The 19873-nt window shown below is 35.2% G+C and overlaps 1 protein-coding gene across 8 annotated transcripts in view; it reads right to left on the reverse strand.

The window, feature by feature from the left end:
• LOC131690506 (endophilin-A) overlaps positions 1–19873 on the reverse strand; it is a 190580-nt gene that overhangs the window by 118444 nt on the left and 52263 nt on the right. For 6 of the 8 annotated variants that reach the window (XM_058976339.1, XM_058976347.1, XM_058976346.1 and 3 more), the window contains exon 2: positions 4478–4511. The exons of the other annotated variants lie outside the window; for them this stretch is intronic. The gene's annotated coding sequence lies outside the window, so the exon portion shown is untranslated. The remainder of the gene's footprint in view (positions 1–4477; positions 4512–19873) is intronic. 8 annotated transcript variants of the gene reach the window in all.

Genomic DNA, 19873 nt, shown 5'->3' on the forward strand with positions numbered 1-19873 from the left:
TCGTAACTTTGGAACCGCAACTCCGATCGACCAAAGTTCAATATAATTAAAGACAATGTTTGTGAATATCGGCCCAGCCATCTTTACGAAACTGAGGTAACACCCACAAATATTTATCAACCATATTGGGAGAAAGGTAAAAAACGAAATTTTAATGCGGCACCGAAAATTTTCGGTGCCGTCATTGGGAGTAAAGTACGCCATGGGGATATAAATGTAGAAATATATTTGAGGTATTATTCGCCGGTTAAACACAAACATAAAAATTGGATATAATTTTAAGAGAATGCTTGTAATCATAGCAGGCGATGAAACTGAAACATAAATTATACGCAAAAACATTGTAACCTAAATTCTTCTGAAAAAGTATGATGTACTAATTAAATTATTAGATAAGAGGATAAAGAATACGTAATATCAACCTGGCAATGTAATGCAATTATTTGTGGTCCTAATTTTTGTCAGCATTTTTGATTATTTGGCAACTGGTGACTATGTGTCCATTTTTTCAAAATGTTACAATTTTGGAAGAAACAGTAATCGATCATTTGCAAATTGAGTAGATGAATGATCTTGTTTTTGTAATGGCACAAAAATATAAAAAGCGTATCGCCAAAAAGAGACTTTTGTAACGAGATTTAAAATACATGCAACATAAAATTATACGGTTTAAGACATTAAAAATGCCTTGCATCACTATCTGGGGCTTGATATTACTGATACCAAGAATTATTCCTGATCAGAACTCTAACAAATAACGGCTTCATCATGACTTTCATCATCAGACCAAGGCAATTGATCCGGCACATAGGATTATGATGTTTCTGAAGAGATATTCTCTAACCCGTAAACAGAGCCGAATGACCACAAGGTTAAAACCTCTATAATCGAAATAAAAAAACTGGGGATATCAAACAAAACAGTGCAAAGAATCGAGAAACAAGTTGGGTTGTCACGTACAATGTTACAGTGACACCCAATCGAGATGACAAACCAAATATCACGACTAAAGAAAGAGTGCATAAATCCTACACAAAATAGTTGACCAAGTTCGATTATCTCGTTAGTTGACGACAAACATAGGCAAGGCAGGATTCAAGCGATTCCCAGGTCAAGAGTTATATACAGCTACCGGAAAAGAATAAAGGTGTAAGATAAGTATAAGCAGAAAGCGTTGGCAGATTTCGAAAAAAATACTTGGTTTGCCAGACGATTTGAACAAGCAGTCGCATGTGACCATGTGACAAATTGACACAGTCAATCAAGATATTAATGTCAAGGAATGTTCGCAAAACCGCTTGTTGGCTTTTTTAAAGAAACACAGTTATTCTGTGCTGTTTTGAACAAACCTAGCTTCCTGTCACTACGGGAAAATTGTACTTAAGATCAAAAGCCCTCCAAACTCGTATTTCACGCATTCGAATGCTCTTCATCCTGCCATGCGATGAAATCCTAGAAAGCGGTTTTGCTCACAGCAGTTTTAAAATGTAATTTTTATTAATAATTTTTGACGAGACCAATGTTTTGAAACGCTGAAAAATTAAATTGTTAAGTACCGCCTAAGCAAGAATTATGCACAGAATATATAATTTTAGGAGTTTTCTGGTATTATAGGAAAATTACGATTACGCTTAAGGTGTCGGACTTGCCCCCGGATCCCCTAGAAATTTTTGTCCTTGGGACGAAATTTTGCTTTCAAATTTATGTTTTGCGATTTTCGTTTGTTTTGACATTAAATATTGATGTTTCGCACTATTTTTAGACATGCTCCGTAAAAAAATTGGATTTTCAATATTTCAAGTACTAAACTGAAGAACTGATTTTTTTCGAATACTAAAAAATCTAAATTCAAACGCAGCATCCTCTTAATGATGCCCGATTAAGCAAAAATTTGCTTGGGTTCCTTTTCCGAAACAGCCAATATTTTCTGCATGGGTTCATGATTAATAAAAGATAACCATTTTCATTGATACCTTTCCTATTGAACATCCCCAATTTCCCATACCAAGTTGGGTTTTAAATGTGAAGCTCCGTTCCTTTTTGCCTTTCTCAAGAGAAAGGTATTGCAATTGCTCTGAAAACCGACTTTTTAACGGAGGCCCGGAGGGCCGAGTGACATATACCATTCGATTCAGTTCGTCGAGTTCGGCAAATGTCTGTGTGTGTATGTATGTGTGTGTGTATGTATGTGTGTGTGTATGTGCGTCTGTGTGTGTACGCGAACACAATCTCACTCACTTTTCTCAGAGATGGATGAACCGATTTTTACAAACTTAGTCCCAAATGAAAGGTGCAACGTTCCCATAGGCTGCTATTGAATTTCTAATGGATCCGACTTCCGGTTCCGGAATTACAGGGTGATGAGTACGATCACGCAGAAAATGTCGATTTTAAGAAATTCTGCAATGAATGTATAATGGTGAAAATTTTTCCAAAATGTGACCACAACTGCTTCGATTTGTAGTACTAGGTCATTAACAGCCATTGAAAGTCTCTTTGGTCACATTGGCCACCATCATCGGTTCCGGAAGCCCCGGCGGAAGTATCCAAATTCAGACTAACAATCACATCGGTTTCTCGGAGATGGCTAGACCGAATCAACCAAACTTAGTTTCAAATGAAAGATGTTGCGTCCCCGTAAATGGCTATTAAATTTTATCCCCAACCGACTTCCGGTTCCGGAGTTACGGGCTGTGGCGTGCGATCACATAGCAAATTGGGATTCAAACCGATACTCCGATGGAAGCAAAAAAGGTAAAAATTTCGCTAAAATGTCTCTCAAATAACTTAACTTTGCAGTTCTAGGTCACCGACGGCCAAACAAACTTTCGTTGACTACATTGACCACCATAGACGGTTCCGGAAGTGCCCGGGAAAAGCGGCCATCTTTCAAAATTTACGAACTCACATCAGTTTCCCGAAATGGTTGGGCCGATTTTCACAAACTTAGTCCCAAATGATAGCTATAACATCCCCATAGATGTATTTAAAATTTCGTACGGATCGCTTATATGGGTCCGGAAATATAGACTAAATCGTTCGGTCACATATGAAATTCCCATATAAGTCGGAACTCTAATTTTTTTCAAAAAATTTCAGAAATCGAATTCGTATTTTTGATGCCAAACATCTTTAAAATGCATGAAACGTCGAGATTTTATGTTATCACGAAAAAATTTTATTTATGAAAATCGACTTTTTGGGACTTTGCCGATTTCGCACCTTTTTTTCAGTTCAATATTACCGTGGCTGTTTTTTCTTTTACAAAATTTTAGAACTCGAATAATGATTTATTTTCCTGTATATGGTTGTCATGTGATGTATAATAATAAATTGTAATATATGCATTTAAAAGTTTTTAATGGATATAAACAACGCACACATTCTCGTGATTCATGATTGAGAAAGGCACAATTGCACCGCTAGGTGGATTAAAATAGGTTTTTTCAAAAATTTCTTTGCCACGGTTTTCCTGGCATCTCAAACTTAAGATAATTTTCTTTTTTCTGCTCCGCAATCTAGTGTTTAACATTGTTATCGCTCGATAATCCCACGCTGAGTTAGCATAAAAACAAAATTCAATTTACAACTGAAATTGAACTTGAACCAAAACTACACCGAACGAATGAAGGACGAGAGAAACATTCGCTACAGCACAGCGAGCATGAATACATTTTCGTTCCTTTTCAAGACCACGCAGGGATGTCAATATTTCTACGCTCTGGTTTGAGAAACATAGAATCTTTGTGTAGCTCGTAACTCGTGTGCCGTTTACGTGTTATATATATATATATATATATATATATATATATATATATATATATATATATATATATATATATATATATATATATATATATATATATATATATATATATATATATATATATATATATATATATATATATATATATATATATATATATATATATATATATATATATATATATATATATATATATATATATATATATATATATATATATATATATATATATATATATATATATATATATATATATATATATATATATATATATATATATATATATATATATATATATATATATATATATATATATATATATATATATATATATATATATATATATATATATATATATATATATATATATATATATATATATATATATATATATATATATATATATATATATATATATATATATATATATATATATATATACATATATATATCAAAAGCAACTTGATCTTCTGTTTCGACAGATTTCAGAGTCGATTCTTAGTGTACGTGCCAATTTCAGGGCTAAAATCACGATTCTACTGATCACTAACAATCCTTTCTGACTTGCTGTAGAACATACGATGAACGGATTATGAGACTCTCCTCGGAAATGCCACACCGAGGCCGATATCAGATACCGATCGATAATAAAAAAATTAAAAATAATAAGTCTCTCATCAGATGTTACATTTATTAAATAAAAATACATACTCTTTCTCAGAAGTCAGTAGAGGACCTTGGCAACCTGTAAGTAAAAAAAAAACAAAACAGAAATAAGTACCTTTATTTGGCTATGGTGCAATTTTATTGCTAACCCTAGAATAAATTATGTTCATCAATTCCAGATTACAACGCAATCCCCTATGGCTAACAAATAAATGTTCCGGTAGTTATCAAGCTCCATAGGTAAGGCTATATTACGATGGCAGTCTAGTTTCATCGTTCTTTTCCAGGTATCCGCATGATGAAATAGCGCCTCTATTGTAAGATGAAAAGTTGGGTGCATATGAAATCAAATCTAAGCAAATCTAAATGACTATCTAAGCAAATTTTAAGCTTAATCGGACGTGATTCACGAGGCAATCAAAATTTCAATTGAGCTAAAATTTTTGGAATCGAAAATTTTATATTAATGCCGAATGTTTTGCCGTGCATTTTCTCCAGAAAGTTTCGGAAGTAATAATCGGAAATGGATTGATTGGTTCAGAAATGTGTTTACAGTCTAACAGTAGATTTTCCAATTTCATTCTACAACAACATTAAAAACGACCAATTTCGTAACGTTAATGATTTCTCTCTCTCTCTCGCTTTCTCTCTCAACTCGCCTGCTTTTGAAACGATATACAACCAAACGCACCATTTGCAACTATAGAAACGATTTCCGCTTCCTAAATTTATAGCATATATCGAATGATGTTTTTTACCGATTGAATACACCCAATATAAAGCCAATTTCAGTATCCAACCATCCATGGCTTTAGGGGATTTTGTTAGGATCTGTTTTGCAGACGCACGTTCACTGCATATTGCGATATCTATTTCAAAATTCTGGCGTTGACAACCATGCGCTGGAATGCGTAGATGAAAGAAGAAGATATTTATGAGGCTTGGTAGCATAAACATTACACTACTCCACAAAACAAACTAACTTGAGTGTGCTGAGACTACATGTGCAAAATCCAATACACAAGAAATAGTTTTCTTTGATTATTCACTGCGACCAAATAGGAAATATCCTATACCATCCCCAGGTACGTACCGAACCGTGTCAAACTAATTGACAGATAGTGTGTTATTGCATTTTTTGCACCAAATAAAAAGAAATAACTAACGAACCACAGAAACTATGTTACATTTTTTTAGAATGGTCCAACTAGAGCTGTAGAGCTGGGTTCTCAAAAAGACACCCAGTTAGAATCACTACAATTGCAGTCTAGACGGGAAATGTCACCTAATAAGGCATGATTCTGAAGTGGAGTTCCGACCAAAGACGGTGGTTATTGACTTCTGTTCCTTTCCTTTAACCTTGGGGCCGTTCGCATCTGTTTTCGGGTTAAAAAATCTATAACCCTATGTGCAGGGTTGGGCATCAAACCCCGATCTTATATAAAATAGGTTTTTTAAGTTTCTCGATTTTTTTTAATAATTTGTACTAGTTACACATCAACAATACAAGTTGTGTATTCTGGTTCATTTTAAAACTTCCAGGTAGATTCGTTAATAGAAAGCCTGGTCGCTCTTTACACGAAAACCTCTTCCTTATAATAGTCTGAGTTAATTCCATTTACCTTTTCAGAAACTGGCATGTGTTAAAACAAAGAAAATAACGAGAAGCTCTAATTTTATATAAAAAATGTACTATATTTTTATCTAAAAATATCTAATTATTCGAATTACGTTAGATTAGGTAAAGCACATTTAGTACAAGAAATGCCACGTTCAAGATTTACCAACAAACTGACTGTACTTTTCTCACCCGTTTTTACTTTCGCCTGTCAGTACCCAACGTCAGTACTAACCGTTTTAAAACCACTTAACAACGACTGAATTCTTCAATCCGCTCCACTGTGCCGCGAACGACGAGGTTATGTCTGATAAGCATTGACCTTTCCACAAACTTTAGCATCGCACACACCATATATCCCATCTGTTGTTCCAGCCAAACGATGGAGAAAAGAGTGAACCCAAACGATGGGATTATGATGGATAAATGAATTGGAAGCTGGGGTTAATATATGGAATGAGTCTCATTGCCCTCGACGCACATTTGCTCATACAGGGTAATGCGCATAGTTTGGCCCTATTAGGGGAAGGTGCCGCACTATTATTTAACTAATTAGTCTACAATCGATGGCGGGCGTATAAATTGGTATCAATATCTTACTCGTGATGAAATTTAACAAGAACTCAAATCAGGTGCGTCAATTCTCATCCTATCATTGATCTATAATCAATGGATTCAAATGTTTAGAGTTGAAATAGACTCGTTACTCCAGTTGTTGGTAGAGGATAGCTGAGCAGAGGGAACATTATGGGTGTGACCTTAGCTTTGTGTGCACAGCAATGCGGAACTCTTGTTTGATTTGTGTTCATTTAGGAATTCTCCTTATTATCTGTTATCTTCTTTCATTTGTTTCGGACAAATTGTCTGGAGTTAGGTTTTGTTCCAATTCATGGATTAAATTGAATGGCTGGCGTCCAAAAGGGGCTAACCAACATTTTTTTTCCGAAATCGTTATTTTTGTATTTTTTTAATAGTTCTAAGTAGGGGAGAGAGGGTAGCAATGAAACACATTTTTTCTACAATTTAATTTTGATGATAATACTTGTTATTTGTGTAACCAAAAGTGATACATAGTGCCACTCTGTTGTTAACTAATACATAAATTTTTTTCAGCTGGTAAAATTCACGGGAAATAACATTTTTTGGATAATAAACAGTCGGTGGTAAAATGTATCAGTGTGCCCCATGGGTAGGAACTATGAAACACGATGTCGTCTACAGTGAAATATTCTACTTATAAATTTTATTCTTTTGTTTTGACGAAGAATGATCCTAACGCTTTGAATTAAAGTTATATTCAGGCGAAAATCGTTTGTTTACGAAAGATTTCACTATATCATCGCGTAACATCGAACCACCATATATGCATATTAGCTACAATCCAGAAATAAGAGACAATTTCTACAAAACTTGCCCAAATTTACTGATTTTGCACTATATTAGTAGTATTTACTTTGGAAAATCGGTACCCATTCACATTTTGAGACAGACCACAAAAATCACTGTTCCCCATACGCCATCGTTCCACAGTTACCCAATGGGTCTATTCATGAAAATTGTCAAATTACACAGAACCATGAGAAGTTGCCAAAAAACTTTGTTCGCGGCAAATGTTGAGCATAAAATTTGCTATAAATAGCAATAGACTAAACATTTATTCAATGAATAGTAACTCATAAAGATGGAATAATGTTTTTCATTGCAAATTTACTCTGGCTATCACAAAACAAACGATAATCCATTAAAAGAGATACAGTTATCAGATCTCTTCCAAAATATAGCAACACGTGTAAAGAATTAGAAATCGTGAAATATGAGGGAATTAGACGATTCTGATCATGCATTATGATTTTATTGCGAATATTTCATAGTTCCTGCTGATCCGCTGTTACCCTCTCTCCCCTAATCTACGCGAACTGCCATTTGAGAAATTTGAAAATAATTTTTAGATTTTTTGCTATTAGCAGTTGACTATGAAGGTGACCCCAGTACTAGCTGGCGTTTAATAGTAAGTAAAATACTATTCAACCATAAGGTCTTATGATTAAACTAAATAGTTCGATTATATTTTGGTTGTTTTCGTATAGCTTTCAAATGGTTTACAATATCACCTTGATGTCAAAGAGAAAGTTACAGGAAATGTTATGGGCCTTTTGGAAAACTTATTATTGTTGGTGGAGAAACGCGAATAACTTTTAAAAAGGTCGTAATAAAACAAAAGAATTATGTTGTTAAAACAATTTTTGAAATATCTCGAGAACTACATTTCAAATTTTTTTGTTATTGCCGTTTTGATTTAAAATAGCGTTTAGAATCATATTCAAAAACAAAATTGTATTTTTTACTGCAAATAGTATGAATTATTAAAATATGTCAAAAGATGTTGTTAGGAAAACTTTTTTATTGAAAGCTTCTCCATGATCCAAATACACTGAAAAAGTTTCCTTTACGTCTTTAAATGATAAACATTAGATTTTTTACATTTTATGATGGGGTAACGCGAATAACTTTTAAAAAGGGCTTAATCACACGAATTAACTGTTTTTGTTGGAACAAAATTCCAAATATCTCGAAAAGAAGATTTTTGTTAAATACATCATGATTTAAAATGAAAGTTACAATTATATTCTGTAATAAAATTACAGTTTTGTATGTCAATTAGCATGAAATTCAAAAACATGTATCAAGTTATTGTTAGAAAAAAATTTTACAGATAAGTTCTCCATCATACAATCACATTCAAAATGTTTCTTTTCTCTTGAGGTTTTTGTTGTCAAAATATAAAAAAATAGAAAAAATGGGTTTTTTTACAATTTAAATTTTTAAAACAAATTTTTGTTTTTGTGAAAAGTGACACAAAATTTTTTTCAGTGCATATTTTTTCGCACATAAATATTCATTCTCTCAAACTCGTCTTCATAAAGTTTTGCTGTATAAAATACAGTAATCGAACAAAGAAAAAATTTAAATTAATGCACGTAGAAATGTTTACGCCCTTTTAAAAAATTGCTCTTGAGTCAAAATAATCTTACTGATTGTGGAAAAGTTTTAGTTTCATAGGAATCCAAGATGGTCGATCAGGATTTTAATTATTTTCGGATGGATCTTCGTGGAATTCCTCTCTACCAAGAGCAGTGGTAACTTGGAATTTTAAACTCGTTTATCTCGAAATGTCATTTATCCAAAAATGGTTTTTTCGTGATCACGATAGACCGAAAAACCACTCAACCAATTTTTTTCAATTTTTCTTTCAATCGATCGTAACTAAATTTTCTCGTATCTCAACGATTCCCTTTTCGTGCAAAAATTTTTGTTTTGTTGATGAAATTGTTGAATACATACAATTTTTAGAGCGATTTTTTTAGGAAAAACGTTCCCGAATGCAGGAAAAAATTAATATTTATTCAAATAATCATTGAGGTATACTCATACACTAATGGAATTTTTTGAGCTTTGGGATTTTAGTTGATCTATTGGTCTTCAATCGTGATCACTGCAAGCCTCTTACATAAAAAAGGGTTTTAGGGAAAAAGCCATAACTCCGCCAATTAACAATGTATTTCTATAATATTATGCTTGTTTATTTCACTGAAAAATCCACTACCAAAATACCGTAAACCGGAGTGACTTTGGTCATCGGGGTGACTTTGATCACTCTAAACTTTTTTCGTAGAGTTTTGCTCTATTACTTATAAAATGCTGATTTGTTATATTTTTTGAGCATATTGTTCGGTTTTTGGGTAAAACAAACCACAAAAACCGAAATTTTATTTTACCTTATTTCACGAAGCTTCGTATAGTGTCTATTTTTTATAAAACAAATAAATCTTAGATTTTAACTAGAGTAATAAGTTCTAAGTGAGTTTTAATTTTTCTTAAGAATGGGGTGCGCTAAAGTTATTTTAAATAGTTCGCTTATTTTAGAACAATTTTCTGTAAAAATAGTTGGCAATAATTTCAGGTTATTTCCAGCTAAAATTCGCAATATTTTTTTATATTCAATACTCCAAAGCGTTAAAATGGATATTCAATACTCCAAAGCGTTAAAATGGGCATGGGGATTTCGCGAAGGCGTGTATCATCGCGAAGGTCTCGAGCGTTCACACGTTAATGTATTCGGTCACGTGTGCGTATGTATGTCGCGTGTGCTATGTTATAACCGTGTGCGTTCGCATATTCGCGTGTGTTCTTGGATGATCGTGCGCGGACCGTGAATCTGAAACTTAAGTTTTGATGTACGGTTCAGAAACTAGAAAAAAGTTAGAGATCTTCCATATCACTAGAGTTCCCGGTCATTTCGCCATGGAAGGTGTTGTAGATTTATTTCAACAGTGTCATTATCTATATACACTCAGGTTTTTTAGCGCGGTTTTTTGCGATGTTTTTTACGTGGATTTTCGAAAAACCGCGGATTTTTAAACGGATTTTCCAATTGCCGCAGTTTTTTTAAGCGGATTTTCCAATCAACGCGGTTTTTGCAAAAAATATTCTAAGCCCTTTTGAAAGCAAAAGACTTAGAAGATTTTCGGAAAGATGGAAGAGACGGGTCTGGACTCCTTATGGCCCGCACCTCAACAATATGGGTATTTTCGGAATGGACTTGACGAGTAGGTGCCAGAAATTGATTTTCGACGCCATTTTGAAATCCCAGATGGCAACTTCCGGTTTAACGAAATTCGCTATAACCCAATCAATATGAGTATTTTCGGAATGGTCTTGACGAGTAGGTGCCAGAAATAGGTTTTTGACGCTATTTTGAAATCCAAGATGACGACTTCCGGTTTAGTGAAATTCGCTATAACCCATGCTATATGGGTATTTTCGGAATGGTCTTGACGAGTAGGTGCCAGAAATAGATTTTTGAAGCCATTTTGATATCCAAGATTGCGACTTCCGGTTTAGTGAAATTCGCTATAACCCAATCAATATGGGTATTCGGAATGGTCTTGACGAGTAGGTGCCAGAAATTTATGCTTGACGCCATTTTGAAATCCAAGATATCGACTTCTGGTTTAACGAAATTCGCTATAACCCATGCGATATAGGTATTTTCGGGATGGTCTTGACGCGTAGGTGCCAGAAATTGATTTTTAGGAAAAAGTCCAAGTCTTCTGCATTTAAAAGGACTTTAATAATAATTTTGCAAAAACCGTGTTCATTGCGAAACCCGTACAAAAAAAACTTTTGGTGAGGGTTTTTTACGCGGATTTTCGAATTAACCCGTTTTTTTACGTAGAATTTCGACTTAACGTGGTTTGAGTTTGAGCGGACACAAAACGTAACAGCTACTACGAGGTCAGAAAGCAAGCTGACGAATTTTCTCTTATGTGCTGGTTTTATACCTGGCCAAGTTCATTGGATAACAAAGAAGCAGTCCTAGCAACGCTCGCTGCTTGGTTGAATTGTACGGACCAATCAACGCAGATACACTGCTGGCCAATAAAATAGGTGTGTGATACATTGTTTTGTTTTTCTCTCAATTACGCATACCAAGTTGCAGCAGTCTCAATCACACCTGCCGCACACAGAAGCCTTGGGATCTGTCAAGTTACTAGTGGGTTGTTGGCGCTGATTATATTTGCAATCTTTGTCAAGATGGAAAACAAGACTATCGCAGGCTTTTTCGTGTGGTCAATATAATAGGTGTGTGAAATATATTAACGTATTATTATTTTACATAATTCCATTATACGTTTTGCCTTTCTCAATAGAAAGGTATTGCAATTGCTCTGAAAACCGACTTTTTAACGGAGGCCCGGAGGGCCGAGTGACATATACCATTCGATTCAGTTCGTCGAGTTCGGCAAATGTCTGTGTGTGTATGTATGTGTGTGTGTATGTGTGTGTGTATGTGACCAAAAATGTCACTCATTTTTCTCAGAGATGGCTGAACCGATTTTGACAAACTTAGTCTTAAATGAAAGGTGCAACGTTCCCATAGGCTGCTATTGAATTTCTAATGGATCCGACTTCCGGTTCCGGAATTACAGGGTGATAAGTACGAACACGCAGAAAATGTCGATTTTAATAAATTCTGCAATGAATGTATAAAGGTGAAAAATTTTCCAAAATATGACCACAACTGCTTCGATTTGTAGTATTAGGTCACTAACATCCATTCAAAGTCTATTTGGCCACATTGGCCACCATCCTCGGTTCCGGAAGCCCCGGCGGAAGTATCTAAATTCAGAATAACAGTCACATCGGTTTCTCGGAGATGGCTAGACCGATTCGACTAAACTTGGCCTCAAATGAAAGGTATTGCGTTCCCGTAAATGGCTATTTAATTTCATCCCGATCCGACTTCCGGTTCCGGAGTTACAGGTTGTGGCGTGCGATCACATAGCAAATTGTGATTCAAACCGATACTCCGATAAAAGCAAAAAAGGTAAAAATTTCGCTAAAATGTCTCTCAAACAACTTAAATTTGCTGTTCTAGGTCACCGACGGCCAACCAAACTTTCGTTGACTACATTAGCCACCATAGACGGTTCCGGAAGTGCCCGGGAAAAGCGGCCATCTTTCAAAATTTACGAACTCACATCAGTTTCCCGGAAATGGTTGGGCCAATTTTCACAAACTTAGTCCCAAATGATAGCTATAATATCCCCATAGATGTCTATAATATTTCGTACGGATCGCTTATATGGTTCCGGAAATATAGACTAAACCGTCCGGTCACATATGAAATTCCCATATAAGCCGGAACTCAAATTTTTTTTCAAAGGGGGGACCTCATGAAATTTCAGAAATCGAATTCGTATTTTTGATGCCAAACATCTTTAAAATGCATGAAACGTCGAGATTTTATGTTATCTCGAAAAATTTTTTTTTATAAAAATCGACTTTTTGGGACTTTGCCGATTTTGCACCTTTTTTCAGTTCAATATTACCGTGGCTGTTTTTTCTTTTTCAAAATTTTAGAACTCGAATAATGATTTATTTTCCTATATATAGTTGTCATGTGATGTATAATAATAAAATGTAATATATGTATTTAAAAGCTTTTAATGAATATAAACAACGCACACATTCTCGTGATTCATGATTGAGAAAGGCACAATTGCACCGCTAGGTGGATTAAAATAGGTTTTATTTGATGAAGATTGAATTCTGCGTGTTAATAAATGTATTTAAATGTTGAAAAAGTCAAAGATTTGTTATAGAATGGGTCGAGCATCTCACTGTACTCAAGTAGAACGAGTTTTGCTAAGAAATTTTGTTCAAGAAGATAAGACGTATAAATAAATCGCGAATACACTGCGGCGTTCCGAAAACTTCGTTACAAATGCCTTAAAACCTTTGAAAAAAGGAAACACGAAAAAAACCCAAGAAAAAATCTACAGCAGCTGACCATTGTATTTGCTATTTTAGCGAAATCTGATCCATCCATCGTCATCCAAGACCAATTCAGCACAAATTAGAAAAGTGGTAGGTCCGAGAACAGTTAGGCAGGCCGTAAAATTCCAATCTTCCAGAAAGAATTGCTAAGAAGGTTCCACTATTTCGAAGCCAAAGCTTTTGAAGAAAAATGCAATTTGCTTTTCAACAGCGTAATGGGCCTGGTTCAGAAGGATTCAAAAAATGTCGACATATCCTTCGGAGGGACGAATCAAAGGTAAACCTGTTTTCCTCCGATGCACAACGAAACGTTAAACGTCCAAAGTGCAAAGATTTTGATCTGCGACACACGCAAAATATGGTAAAGCACGGAGGCGAGAACAATGAGGTTTGGGGCTTGCTTTTCGTGGAATGGCGCAGGTTTTATTCTTCGCAACGCCACTATGATGTTGCCATCATTCTAGATTCGAATGCAAGGCTAAAGGATGGACATCCTAAAGGATGTCATGCAGTCCTATGCCAAAGATAACGTGCCTTTACATGACAGTTTCAGCAAGATATTGACCAAAACACACATCAAAGTATGCAAAGGAATGATTTCGGGATAATAAAGTGACTATAATTTCGGACCATGCCGATCTCCTGTCATCAATCCCGCAGAAAATTTACGGAATGTGCTTAAAAAGAAGTTATTCGATCGAAATTTCACAAATAAGGATCGTTTGTGGCAAGCTGCTTAAAAGGAATGCTACCCTATACCAACGGAAATTTATCAGCGTTTGAATGACTCAATGCCAAGACAAATGGATAAAATTTGGTTGAATAAGGGAGCTTACACAGGTTACTAGTTGTTAAAAATGTTGAAGTCTTAAAATCATTGGATATGAAAAATTTTAATGCAATGGATTACAATACACCTATTTCATTGACCAGGTACTTTTTTGGATTTCATGGAGAAGAAAGAGTTACGACAAAGCATAACATTTAATTTACAAATAAAAGTGTTCTTTTTCATATTTACGACTGTGCCTAACTATAAAATATTTGAATACAAAAATATTTTTAGAGAAAACTCAAAATTTCATGTATTTTTATCACACACCTATTTTATTGACCAGCAGTGTAATTACCACCTTTTCAAAATACATTATTTTTGTTATCCATAATAGACGTTCATTTTACGAATTCTAATACAATATACGTGCACATATTTCCGATCAGATAGTGCAAAAATATAGCGATTCCGATCAGTACAACGAAAGTTATTCGCATTTGAAAACTGGGAAAATATATCAGTAGAAATTTTTGAAAAGGGACCCCATATTGAAACGCTAGAAGTATTCTGCTTAATAAAACCTGGGTGTATTCTGCACAGTGTACGACTTAGAACAAAAGGTGGATTAAAGTCCAAACTCTGTCGTATCGGTTCAAATATGACGGTTTACATAACATTTTGGTACGCTGAATTCGTTTTTGATATTAAACCATTTTAAAAATAAACATTTACTAGTCATTAGGGTGTCTCAAAAATATATTTTTTTCTAAATCGTTCTTAAAATTTGTGTATATTAATTTTCGCGTGCCTAATCATTTTTGATATTAACATTTGTAAAAAGAATTTCATTATACATTAGGGTGGCTCAAAAACAATTATTTTGTTGCGAAGGCTCAAAATATTTTTTAAAGAAATTTTTGTGCTCTGAATTCCTATTTTGGTTTTAAAAATAAAAATTAGCTTTACTACTTATTAGAGTGGCTCAAAAGTAAGTATTTTGTCATTTATATTGATTTTTTTCAATAGTAATTTTGGAATTTATTTTCCATATTGAAACGAATAGATTGACTTCTCATTACGGGGCTTCAGAAATGACCATTTTGTTTTTACGGATCAAATAACATGTGTTCGACTAATTTTGGAACATTTAATTCATTAGTGGGTTACTTGATATGAAAACTACATTTTCTTCCATTTTCAAAAAAGCGTCATAGTGGAATGTTTAATTACATTCACTAATCACTAATTCACTAATCAACAAGATGTGTAACGATTTTTTTCGCAGGTGTGTTTTAAGTTACTTAGATTGCTTATTTCATATCTTAAATAAAAATAAATCTAAATCCCTTTTTTCGCGTATATGGTTCATTTAAAAATGATCATATTTTATGTGAATAGTATTGCAGCTATATCAGTGCTATGAAAATTCGGATCAAAATAGTCTCGCCAATTGACTAGAACTCAACTGTGTTCACTCAATTTGGCAGCTATGTATTGCGTAACTTAGCAAGAAATAGCTTCAGAAACATTTTATGATATATTTCAAATGGTTGAAAATATTTACTGATTTTTAAACATTCTTAATACCTTTACCATCGAAAAAACCATACCTGCCACTCGGCTCCTTACTCTTGAACGCTAGTAAAACCCTTGGAGATCATGCTCTCAATGCTATTTGAAAATTGTGCATGTATTCGTGTCATTATTCTAGCTACAAAGTGATTATTCAAATTCAATATCACTAATAACCATGCATCTCCATTCACAGGTTTTTTTTTAAATTTTGATTGCTTATCGCAAGTTTTCGCAAAACTAGCATAGACTCATTTTAAAGAGAAAATAAAGGCTTTCGAATGAGTATAGTGTGATCGCGGGCATTCACGGGCGTCGTTGTTGTTGTCGCATTAGAAGTTCGCATTCAATAAAAATTCATGACAAACAGTTATCTAAACACTAACTAAACCAACTAGTGACTTATTTTTGGCGATTTTACGATGCAATTTGATCACACGAATAATTTTGGTGAAGAAATGCATTGCATAAAATCCACCGTTTCTTTGAAAAACGAAAATAACCGTATGTAGGTCCTATGGTCAAATAATGCAAAAAACACATGAGTTATGCCCTTCAAAAAGCTGTTAAAAATTCATTTTACGTTCAAATCACCCAAAATCTCGCGAAAATGTCTCTGATGGCTCAGCTGATAGGAGAAAAATACTACTGAGAATATCGCATAAGCTTCATATATGGACTTAAGTCCGGACTCGTCCCACTGTGTACTGGGATGCTGCATAAAATGACATTACATTCGACAACGTGTTTCGAGTATTTCAACGAAGCAAATAATTATGCCTAGCTAGAATCGTAATTACTACTAAGTCGAGCTTCATGTTCACTTTCAACAGTTGACCCATTTCACGAATCGATGGTCTTACCGGACATTTAGAAAAGTCGACAGCAATATAATTTGACTACATCGAGGAATAAACTATCTTTGCATTGTCACTCATTGATTGTTCACGTTTCACACACTACGTAGAACGAATCAAATTTTGCTTTTGCAAAGCGGCGTTCGGGTAGATTTGATGGCTATAGCAGCGAAGCGATTTTTAGCTTCTGAACTGAGCAATATGAGAAACCAGACTGTATAAATTTTATTAATGCATTGCAAAGGGGTGAAGCACTACGTGCCCAAGTATATTTAACATCTACTAGGGAACAGATGGACAATGAATAAGTAAAACAGTAAAAATGAATCCTGATCACGAATGTAAAAAAATGCAGTTTATGCATCTTAGCCATTTGTCGTCACTCTCATTATCACCTTTCCTTCACATAGTAATTTTCAATTGTTTAACGTTACTAAATCCCCCAAAAAAACTGAAGTTACTAACTCTTAAACGGAATATAATAATAAAATTCATTAGCCACTACCATTTTCATCATCTTTAAAAGCATTTCTCCACAGCGCTCAAACGTTTCCCTAAATGCTATATTGCTCAGCATCCTCGAATGGTCTAAAAACTACTGCATTTTTATCAACCATTCAATTCAAGATCTGTAACGCCGATACGTTTGAAAATAAAAATAAAACATATGTAAAAATCTCAACATACAAATCCATTGATTGCTCACGGAACCATGAAAATCGCGCTTGCCCCAGATTCTGCTAGCTTGAGCAATATTATCGGTATTTGCCTTGCAATGGTAACACTTATATAGCTTCGGCAACTGCATCGACTGGCTGTCCTACTTCTACGTTGACCTATTGTTTGGCAGCATCTTGGGATGCGGCGAAGGAGCTCGTAGAAAATCGATTTAGTTTCTCGAACTATAGTTTTTGTGAATAGGGTTCTCATAAGGACAGTGAAAGTTTGCCGGTGTGACCCACCATCTGCTAATTTTCTGATTCTGAATTTTGAAACTAGGAACTATTACGAACATTCTAACGACTGATAAAATCTTTTCAGTTTATTTTAATAACCAAGATAAAATAGAAACAAAAATTCAAAATTTATTAAAATCGTTACAATACATGCTAATCGTAAGTTGAACTTAAATACGAATTTCCAAATACACAATTAACATCCAATTGTGACGACATTGTTAGTCATACTAACTATACTTACTAGGTATCCTTTTGATACGCTTTAGTTTACCATAGGCTCTTCTGAGCACGGCGCGCACACATGAAAACAAATTTGCTTCCCTTGGCCCAGATATATGGACCACACATTACCATCTATTCAGAACTGGTGGAAGTAAGTTTGCAAGGCTGTCAACACTGTCAACGGACGATAAAGCAAAATTTACGGCTCTGTTCCGGTATACTGTTTTTACTTACTTTTCCATCACCCTCCCAGGTACCACACCCTTAGTAACAGGATATGGCACGTCCGGTCGGGCGCTAAGGGATTTCAGACGAGCAACATCAGCATCCAGCAAATACTGGGGATGGGAGGAAGGCATTACCTCTGAAAGTAATTATTACAGCGCACGGAAGCTCAACAAATGAGATTCCCATCGCGCTCTCATTTTCTCTCACGGTTAACTTACAACCGTCGCTATCGTCGTTGTCGGGGATTTAATTGACACTTGCTAATAAGTAACGAAGCAGTTTTGTTACTCCGTCCATGTCCACGCTTGACTGCGGCGACAGAGAAATGAACCCTAACTAGTGCGTGATCTTCTACAGAAGCCTATCATTTCTAGCCTCTCCCAAGCTTACTACTGTTGGGCTCAGTTATGATGGTGGAAGCCCGCAGGAACCAAAGCACGGTACCAGCATCATAAATTGGACCTGACGCGTGCATCACCTTGACCTTTTCACCCACCAAGTACCCATTGGTGATGATGTTGTTGTTGTTGCTTTCAGTGTATTAACTATTATATCTAGAACATCAGAGTGTGGAGTCGATTGTCGTTCGCTCTCGAATCGATTTGGATTGGTTCAATGATGGTTTATTAATATTCAACACATACAGTGCTGTTCAAAGTAATAGCAGCGAAAGCGTTTTCTCGGGTTGAATGTTATGGACATATATAAGTTTTACTTAATAATAGCTTTCTATTTAAATTTTATTTGTATTTTAACCGTACTTCAAAAAATCAATAATTATTACACGACTATCGCTACTATTATTTCGAACAGCACTGTACATAACTCTACACCTACGAGCTCCTCAAATGGGAAATATATCGATCTCGGGATATAGCGAAAGGAGGTAGCTCGGGACGGGCGTAACCATATTTTTGGCTGACGCTGGCTGGATGCATCTGGTGTGGTACACATACAATGAGGAGATTGTTCAACCGCGGGGTATGTCAAACCTAGCTTATCTTGTTACGAGCTGACATATAATTCAGTAGAGCAGAATAATCCAGTACTCATACTTTTGTTGGGCGAGTCAATTTTCTTGATGTGTGAATGACACTAACGCAATAAAACGAACCTGCAACCGACGCGGGGTTATATTTTATCCTTTATGTATACGACTGTCGGAGTTTTATGGATAAGGTTGATCGGTATGCAGTCATTGCAGTCTTTAAAGTAATCTGGACAGATTTGTACTTTCTCTCCCACTTTTCGACAATTTAGTTTTGTCGTCCTCTGAAATTGAATGACAAACAGACAGAAAACGATGACGTCTATGCTGAACTAAAGGTCGAGTTATCCAAAAAATAACCAGCAAATATCGCGCATGGCTAGAAAAGTTTCACCTCGACCACCGCAGAAACGTCGTCCCCAGGATGGCCCTGATCCGAGCAATATTCTTGTTGGCGGACGAAAGCTTGTCGATAATAGCAATATTGTTACAGTTCCACCTTCCACGCCGTTGCTCTGGTTGTATCTTTCCTCCTTTCATCCCAGCGTTAGCAAGGAGACTGTCGAAAAAATTAATATAAAGTACTAAATTGCAACGGGGAGATAAAGATTATTCCGCTTGTTAAAACAATCGTAGACGTCAGTACTTTGAACTTCATATCCTTCAAAGTTGGAGTTCACCGAAAGTACCATGATGCAGCTCTTAACCCTGACACTTGGCCACAATCCATACTGTTCAGGGAATTCGAGAATAACCGTACCCAGAACATTTGGTGCCCTCTGACTGATTTTCCTCTGCCTCCAGAAGAAGCATGTACTCCGCTAATGTGACCCGGCCTATCAACGGTCCTGCAGAGGACTCTGCAACGATTGGCAATCCCG

The sequence above is a fragment of the Topomyia yanbarensis genome, chromosome 3, assembly GCF_030247195.1.
Source record: "Topomyia yanbarensis strain Yona2022 chromosome 3, ASM3024719v1, whole genome shotgun sequence".
Lineage (NCBI taxonomy): Eukaryota > Metazoa > Arthropoda > Insecta > Diptera > Culicidae > Topomyia > Topomyia yanbarensis.